This window comes from Perognathus longimembris, chromosome 28 (assembly GCF_023159225.1).
Source record: "Perognathus longimembris pacificus isolate PPM17 chromosome 28, ASM2315922v1, whole genome shotgun sequence".
NCBI lineage: Eukaryota > Metazoa > Chordata > Mammalia > Rodentia > Heteromyidae > Perognathus > Perognathus longimembris.
This window is the reverse complement of record NC_063188.1, coordinates 35,339,457-35,349,027: the sequence shown is the minus strand read 5'-3', so window position 1 is coordinate 35,349,027 and position 9,571 is coordinate 35,339,457. Positions and strand designations below refer to the sequence as shown.

The following is a 9,571-nucleotide window of genomic DNA, read 5'->3' as shown; positions in this document are numbered from 1 at the left end:
CTACTAGGTTTTGAACTCTAGAGCTTGATGGCTGGTACTCTTACTACTTAAACCACACCTTCACTTCCAGCTTTTTGTTGATAAATTGGAAATGAGTCTTGATAATTTGTCTGCCTGGGCTTGCTTCAGTGATTCACAAATCTCAGCCCCCTGAATACCTAGAATTATAAGAATGAGATACTGGTGCTTAAAAGGGGAAAGAAAGAAAAGAGAAAGAAGGAAGGAAGGAAGGAAGGAAGGAAGGAAGGAAGGAAGGAAGGAAGGAAGGAAGGAAGGAAGGAAGGAAGGAAAGGAGGGAGGGAGGGAGGGAAGGAGGGAGGGAGGGAGGGAGGGAGGGGAAGGGAGGGGAAGGGGAGGGAAGGGGAGGGGAGGAAAGGGAAGGGGGAAAGGGAAGAGAAGGGAAGGGAGAGAGTGAGGGCAGGACGGAGGGACAAAGAGAGAAGAAGGCAGGAAGGAGGATGGAAGATAGGATTTATTTATAAATAACATAATGTTGTTGTTCTGCATCTTGACATGCTTGATACATTGTTTATGAATTTTGATATTTCTTGGAATTTTCTAGATATCTAAAATTTTTCACTCATTATTTTCAGTGTCTTAAGGTTATTTAGAGAATTTAGAAAGTAAATTTAGGTTGATATAAGAGAAAAGCACAGTCATTGTTAGCATTAAAATTTGGGTTTTGTAATGCTAGAGTCAAAACAGTAACTATATGCCCACATATTTGATGGCATTGTGTGAAATTTGCAAGAACCAGTACACTCACACACACACACACACACACACACACACACACACCAATAAAAAGTCGTTAGATAGAATAGACATTCTCCATGACAAATTTCTGTTTCTTGAAAGGATAAATGGATATTCACCCCAACAATTTGATGTTTCATAAGTATATTATGCCTTTCATCTTATTTGATGCATTTAAAACATATTTATAAAACAAATGAAAATGAGAAAAGTGAATTTTGAACATTCATTTCCTATGCACCAACAGATGGTCTTAGGTACACTCTGGAGCACCCACAGGTTTCTCAGCTATCAACTTGGACATGCTGTTCTTCAACTTCAAGCCCTAAATGGCCTTCGGTTGACCTCCATAATGTTTAGCTTCAGGGAATAAAGCCCAAACATTTCCTGAAATGTCAGTTCTAATTTACACTCCTGTAATCATCTTTGTGTGAATCTTACATTTGTTCCTCATCCATTTCAATATTTGCATTTTCAACATTTTGTATATTTGCTATATTTAATGAGTCTTTAATTGTGTTTTAAAATGAAAGAGGGGAAAATATTAACAAACATAAAAAACAACTCCTCAGGGAAGGACCATGTTGTTCTGAATGCCAGTGTTCCTCAAGGTTTTGTGATCTCTAAAAAAAAAGTTCATTACTTCTCTGTGGGTGGTATCACTATGCTTCAGTAAGCCATGTATTTTCTTAGTTTCTTGGTTTCTTGATGCACATTTGCAGGACTGGTTTGACAATTTTCCCAGATGCTCATGAATAATAACTGCTTAGAATTTCAGTAAAGTAATGAGATTTTTCTTTCTTCCCATACAGATGTTTGAGCTAGGGGCCTAAATGCTTTAACCAGTTTGTTGCTCCCTGATGGAGCTTTGCCACTTGAGCTGTGTCTCTCCACTCTGGCTTTTTACTAATAAACTGGATCTAGAGTTTTGCAGACTTTTCTGCCTGGCTTGGCTTCAAATCACACTCCTTTGTGACTCAGCCTCTTGAAATCAAGGATCACAGGCATGAGCCACCACCAGTGCTTGGTAGAAACTTTCATTTTTTAAATAATATGGAATGTCAGGTGCTGGTGGCTCATGCTTGTAAATCCTACTCAAAGGTCTGAGAGCTGGAGATCATAGTTCAAAGCCACTCTGAGCAGGAAAGTCCATGGGACTCATCTACAATTAACTGCCAAAAAGCTGGAAGTGAAGCTGTAGAGTGCTAGCATTGAGTAAAATTCTAGTTCAAGTCTCAGGATCTACACACACACACACACACACACACACACACTCACACACACAACACTACTACTACTATTAATACTAATAATATGGAGCTCTCAAGGGAACTTTGTTTGAGAAGTCATGTAGATGAAAAAGTGAGACTACATCAAACTAAAACATGTCTGCACAGGGAAAGAAACAAAATGAAAAGACTTCCAACAAAAGAAAATACTTACAAACCATCTATCTTCGAAAGTATATTAATGCAATAGAATAAAAAAGAAAGCAAAAACAAAAAAACCCAAGTAAATCAATTTAAAATAGGTAAAGAGTTTAAATAGCTATTTTTCCAAAGAAAACATAAATAGACAACAGGAACATAAAAAGATATTCAACATCACAAGTCATCAAGGGAATATAAATCCAAACAGCTCTCCTCTGCAATCTTAACTATTCAGGAGGCTGAGATCTAGAGGATCTTGTTTTAAAGCCAGCCTAAACAGACAAATATGAGAGATCCTTATCTCTAGTTAATTAACAGAAAGCTAGGAAGGGTTGTGTGCTGAAAGTGATAGAGTACCAGCCAGGAGTGGAAAATGCTAAACAAGAAGACTTGAATTCAAGTCCTAGTACAGACATTAAATAAACCAATCAATAAATGTATCAAATAAAATATGATACCAGAGATTGGGATTATTCTAGGATTAAGAGCTATGAAAAGATGTTAGTCCAAGGGGACTAACTTTCACTTATGGGAGAATTAATAATGCACAGTAAGGTGACTCTGGTTAGGAATGTTGTAGTATAAGCCGCACACGGTGGTACACAAATTGTGATCCCGATCACTCAGGAGTATACTATCAGAAAGGTGACAGTTTAAGGCTAGCGTAGGTATAAAGTTTGTGAGACCCTTTTTATCCCAGCTGTGTACACAGCAGAAACAAGAAGGTCATAGTACTAAGTCAGTACATGCAAAAAATTTCTTCAGCTTCCATCTCCTCAGTAGAAACTGGGGGTGGTTCTATGCACCTGTCATTCCAACCATGAAAAGAAGCATGAAATAGGAGAACCACGATCCAAGCACATGCCTGGGCAAAAGGCAAGGTCCTGTCTTAAAATAACCAGTACGAAAAAGGATTGGAGGCCTGGCTCAGTGAAGAGCATGTGTCAAGCAAATGTAGGCTTTGAGTTCAAGCACAAGTACCACCAAAAATAAAATATTAAAAAATTGTAGTATGTTTGAAATTTGCTATAAGACAACTATGTATGGTGGTAGAAATGTCAGTTTGATTGAGGTGAGCACTTTGCAATACACACACACACATATTTTAGATCATTGCCTCATACATCTTGAACACACAATTTTTATGTGCCAGTTACACACCAATAAGGCTGGAAACAAATAAATTAGTAAGGAACTGTGATACCAAAACAAGAGCCATATAAACCAGACATTGGTGGCTCATGTTTGTAATCCTAGCTACTCTGGAAGCTGAGATCAGGGAGTCATAGTTCAAAGTCAGCATGGGCAGGAAAGTCCATGACACTCTTATCACCACTAAACCATTCAGAAACAGCAAGAAGTGGTGCAGTGGCTCAAGTGGTAGAGCACTAGCCTTGAGCAAAAAGAAGCTCAAGGATAGCGCCCAGGTCAAGTTCAAGCCGGGGGTCAGCCAAAAAAAAAATAGTGCCACGAGTGCTGAAAGAGCCCCAAGCATAGTCAGGCAAGAATTCCCATCACTGTGTTAGAGTTAATCTAAACTGTATTCATTTCCCAGTTAAACAGTGGGTAATATGATTTGCTACTATAGATTTTGAGATGTTAGTGGCCACACAAAAGTCTACAGTGGTCTTATCTGGAAAATAATGAACAAATTGTGATTTTTAAAAAGACAGATGAAACAAAAATGCTAGCTTTAAGAGGGGAAGCAAGGGACTCGGAATGTGGCTTAGTGGTAGAGTGCTTGCCTAGCATGCACAAAGTGCTAGGTTCAATTCCTCAGTACCAGTCCTCAGTACCACATACACAGAAAACTCAAGAAGTAGCACTGTGGCTCATGCTAGAGTGCTAGCCTTGAGCAAAAGAAGCTCAGGGACAATGCCCAGGCCCTGAGTTCAAGCCCCAGGACTGGCAAAAAAGTAAAAAAAAGCAAGGAAAGGGGAAATGGTGATGAATTGCTTAGTATGCAAGAATGAAATGAGACTCAAAGAACTAAAGTTATCCATCAGCCTTCTGATGTAGGAGCATAGAGGGCCCTGAAGCTGACCTGCTTTAGTTTCCTTCCTAAGGAAATAAATGTTAAGACTAAGGAAGAGCCTTGTAAATTCCTTGCTGCTCTCATGCATTTCTTTCTCAGGATTTTTTTTCCGGTCTGTGGTCTTAAACTTTGGGTTTGGGTACTATCCCTGAGCTTGTTTTGCTCAAGGCTAGTGCTCTACCAATTGAGCCACAGTTCCACTTCCAGCTTTTTCTGAGTATTTTATTGGAGTATCATAGACTTTACTGACTGGGCTGGCTTCAAACCACAATCTCAGCCTCCTGAGTAGCTAAGATTACAGGCGTGATCCACCAGTACCTGGCTCTTAGGATATTTTTGTTTGTCCAATCACTTGCATTTAAAACCACTTTTACACTTATGGGTGAGCATTTAATTTGGCTTGTTATAGTCTTATGCATATTTGTTTCCAATTTCAGTATAATCATACTTGGAGGGGTTTTGCTTAGAAATGATCTGATTAGCCAGAAGTGGTGGTGCTGTCATATCACTTGGAAACAAAGCAGGAGGATCAGGAGTTCGAGGTCAACTGTAAACCTGGACAAAATACAGAAGCCCTGTCTTACACACACACACACACACACACACACACACACACACACACACACACACTAAGAAAGGAAGAATAAGAAACTGAAACCAAAGGAGAGATATAATATGTCCTGAGGTTAAAATTGTAATAAAAATTATAATAAATCAACCTGAAATAATTCATCCATTGCAATCCTCACCAAGATATTTTGCACGCCTTTTATTTTTAGTAGAGCTTGACTAATAAGACTTAAATTTACCAAAAATAAAGTTCAAGAAAGGCCACAAAAATATGTGAGCAATTACTTTAACTGCATGTTTATTATATGAAAAAGAGATCTGCCACCTCTTTTTTCTGTTTCTTTTCCAGGAAATCCCACACCTCTAGGGATCTAACTGGAAATTGAACAGGCATAGGTTGCCATTACGTTTGAAAGTTCTTTCAAAAGAACATTTCTTCCCTTTAACTGTGTTTTGGTTTATCTTGGTGACTGGCCTCCAGCTCAGAAAGGACCTCCAGCTTTCCTCATCACGGAGAGGGGGCGGAGCATCCTCCAGAAGCTTGGAAGCTAGCTGCGCTGCGGGGCCAGTCTTGGGGGAGGGGCTGTCTTATATACAGACTTGGAGGCTTTGGCGGAGGAGACGCATAGAGGTAATGTCTGTTGTAAAAGCTAGTTATTTCGGAGACTTCTAGAGGATTTGGTGTAAAGGTGAGAGAAAGGGGATTGTTAGTTTCAAAAATGAAAAAAAAGGACTGTGTTTTCTCTAAGCCATTGTTACTGTGAGGGGAGTGAAATCTGCATTTTGCATTCCTTCAGTTATTTTAAAAGTTCTAAATGGGGGAGGTGGGGGGATCAGATTACACCTGCGGGAGGAGTAGGGGGGGATCAGTCTTCTGAAGATCACAGGGCTAACTTTTAAAGAAAGTATTTTATGTTTCAGTGGCTGAGATAAATGACGAAACAGAACTTAGAAAATTAATCCTCCGTATTTTGAATATGTAGCTATGATAATCATAAGTAAAAGATTAAGTTGGAAGCTATGCTTTTTATATCATTTTGATATGTTGATTGCACCTCTAATAAATCAAACTGTTTTAAGCATTTTACAGAGGTATCTAAAGGAATGTACAATGGTGCAGATTTAAATGCCTATGAGAATTAATAGTCAGGGGTTCTCTGTGTCTTTAAATAGTTATTTTTTAAATTACATGCAAAAGTTGATCTTCCTCTGCATCTCTTCCTATATTTCCAAAGAATGCCATCTTCTTATTTCTACTAAATTTTTTTGTTTTTTGGTGGGTTTTTCCCCCCCATTCCTGGGGTTTGAACTCAGGGCCTAAGCACTGTCCCTGGCTTCTTTTTGCTCAAGGCTAGCACTCCACCACTTGAGCCACAGCACCACTTCTAGCTTTTTCTATATATGTGGTGCTGAGGAATCGAACCCAGGGCTTCATGTATACAAGGCGAGTACTTTACCACTAGGCCATATCCCCAGCCCTTTACTAAAATATTTTAAAATAAACTATATACATACCAGTGTGATGTTACATACAAAGAATATTCCTAGTAATGAAGCCCAGAAGTTAGACTAGAGGTAAAAGGAAATATTATATTCCTTTCTTTGGTCTGTATTGTGTGTGTGTGCATCCATGTACATGTGTAATGGTCCCCAAGTTTGAACTCAGAGTGCTGTCCCTGATATTTTTTGTTCAAGGCTAGTGCTCTACTACTTGAGCTCTACTGCTTCTGGGGGAGAGAAGGGTATCATAGACTTCCTTGTCTAAGCTGGTTTTGAACCACGACCTCAGATCTCAACATCTGAATAGGGGGGCTGGGGATCTGGCCTAGTAGCAAGAGTGCCTGCCTCATATACATGAGGCCCTGGGTTCGATTCCCCAGCACCACATATACAGAAAATGGCCAGAAGTGGCGCTGTGGCTCAAGTGGCAGAGTGCTAGCCTTGAGCAAAAAGAAGCCAGGGACAGTGCTCAGGCCCTGAGTCCAAGCCCCAGGACTGGCCAAAAAAAAAAAAAAAATCTGAATAGGTAGGATTATAGGCGAAAGGCACCAGTGCCCAGCCCAGCTCTTCGTATGTATTTCACTAAACATGTAATACATTTGTTACCATAGAAATAAATGAGATGAGATGGGAAGCTGCCTTCTGTAAAGTGATACGAGCATACGGAAACATGAAAAGGTATTCAAATATGGACTTCTAGATCTGAAAAGGCTTGTGTTTTTCACAAAATTCAGATGGTTAGGTTGTAGTCTAGACTCTGATTTAAGCACAAGAAATATCTGTACGACGTGTGTGTGTGCGTGCGCGCATGTGCACAGCCGCATGTGTACCCATACTCAGACATGAACTCAGAACTTCAGGCTTTTAGTCAGCTTTTTCACCGAAGGCTGGCAGTCTACCACTTTAAGCCACACCTACACTTCTGGCTTTTTGCTGGTCTATTAGAGAGAAGAGTCTCATGGACTTTTCTGCCCAGGCTGGCTTTGACCCACGATCTGTAGAGTAGCTAGGATTATAAGCAAAAGCCACCAGCCTCTGGCTCTGTATGATCTTGTTTTTAAATCTATAGCTTCTTGAGAAAGAATTCAGAAAATGCTCAGAATATGTTGTGAAATCATGTAGAAAATAATGTACTTGGTAGTAAATCTGTTGTGCTGAATATTCTTCAGTTATAAAATGAGGAGTCTAAATATAATGATTAAGCAGATGTCAAAGTATATTTAAAAAAATAAGCAAATTACAAAATAGCCTGCATCCTGAAGTCCTGAATCTTTTATTAAAACCATGTAGATATGTCTTATAATGTAAAGGTATGCAAGAAAAAACTGGAGATATGCATAGTACTTTAAAAACTACAAATATAAGTAAATTGGACTGTACAACTTTGGGAGGGAGTTGGGAGGGGAAAACTGGGAGAGAATAACAGAGGGGGTGACACTGTTCAAAAGGAAATGTACTCACTACCTGACTCATGTAACTGTGATCTCCCTGTACATGACCTCTACAATAAAATTTATCAAACAATTAGTGAATTGGAGCCACAATATTTTAAGCATTTTTTTTGGTTCCAGTATGAGGGCTTGACCTCAGGGCACTCTCACTTGGCTTTTTCCACTCAAGGCTAGAGCTGAACAACTTGAGCCACACCTGTACTTCCTATTTTAACCTTCTGATGGACATTTGTCCACTTATTTAGTGGCAAGTTTGAGTTGTGCGCCTAGGAAGAAATGAGATTAAATTTTAAACATAAGAAAAAATCTTGTAAAACGCTTCACAAAAGATAATGTGGACATATTTATTGATATAGAAAGATGAGCAAATGTTTTATCAGAGGGATAAATGATCTCATGACAAAATTTTGTATTTATAAGTATGTACAGGGGACATATAGAAATATGTAAACTTTTTGAGCATTACTGTGGGGATTTGTTTTTTATCAGAAATTCATATGATAAACAATATGCAATACAAACCTTAAAGTGAGTTGTTTATTATCCTAATTTGTGTGATACACTCACATACCTCTTAATGTGGGATTAAAGGTTTCTAGACACTTGCAAGGATGACTATACAGGTCCCCTAAATCCTAGACAATCCTAGATCCACAATCCTGGTTCCCAATCCCCATCAAGGACCCGAGTGTCTAAAGTTCTCATTCTGGCCACAAGATGGAGCTTGCCAGGTTGCCTGAACTTATTCTCCAGGCAACCATTTTTATGAAGTGAACAAAGCTCTAAAAATCTATTTTATGTTCGCAAACTATGAGAGAGAATACAGAATGTGATTTAGAATCTGTTACATTTTCATGGGTATAACAACAAAAACTCTACATGTGACTAATGTGAGGATTCACCACATATTTTTTTTAATAGCTATGCAGAATTTGGCTTCTAAAAGTCATTAGGCAGTTGTTACTTTCCTTCTCTCATGTCTCCACAGTTAAATGTGTTGAGATCTTGAAAGATCATTTATTCCACTTCCTGCTTTGGAGCTGTAGCATTTAAAATTTAAGCAGTATTTTGTATTGAAATTAAGTTCAATTGAGAATGTTAGGTGGCTTCCTTCTCTGCAGCCATAATCTTTTAAATTAAAATGTCATAAGATCTAGTTCTAAGGACATGTCACATTTTAAATCACCATGGAGAAATCATGCAAGACAGTATCCATACTTGTCCCACAGCCTGACACTCAAGTCTTTGACAACTGTACCAGGCTGTCATCACTGCATAGTGACAGAGGTTTCTTAAGACCTTAAGAAGGGTGGAAGGTTTTATGGCCTTCCTTAAATAGATATTTGCATGCTCCTTTGACTAATACTTGTAGTGAGTGGCTTAAAATACTCTTTTCATCAGCCATTGCAAATCTTTGAATGCTAAGATAATGTTCTTACTGAGGTTGTTCATGCAGAACAACTTCTCTCTGTGTCTACTCCATCTTCTTGGATTACCTTGAACAAACAGGACAACAGCAGTAGCTCAGAAAACATTGAATAGCAGCATACCTTATCATCACCCAGAGGGACCCAAAGGGCTTCAGTTGCCCAGGAACATCCACAAGTTCCTTGACACTGCCCAAAACTCTCTTATAATATACTCAGAAAAAAAATAAAGCGACCAGTTTGTACTGTCATAGTTTATTTTGTTTCCCTCGTTGAGAGTTTGTTTTCCTGTCTGTCTCCTTCTGCCTGACAGCGTTATTCTTCTTAATTATGTCTTATCATCATTTTCATTTTATACCCTCCTTCCTATATAGCAAGGTAACCTGTATTTGAACTCTTTTC

At 38.8% G+C, this 9,571-nt stretch overlaps 1 protein-coding gene across 1 annotated transcript in view; it reads left to right on the top strand.

The window, feature by feature from the left end:
• The first annotated feature begins 5,371 nt into the window (after window positions 1-5,371).
• The window catches only part of Pwwp3b (PWWP domain containing 3B), a 38,124-nt gene continuing 33,924 nt past the window's right edge, over window positions 5,372-9,571 (top strand). Inside the window, exon 1 of the mRNA XM_048336468.1 lies at window positions 5,372-5,480. The gene's annotated coding sequence lies outside the window, so the exon portion shown is untranslated. The remainder of the gene's footprint in view (window positions 5,481-9,571) is intronic.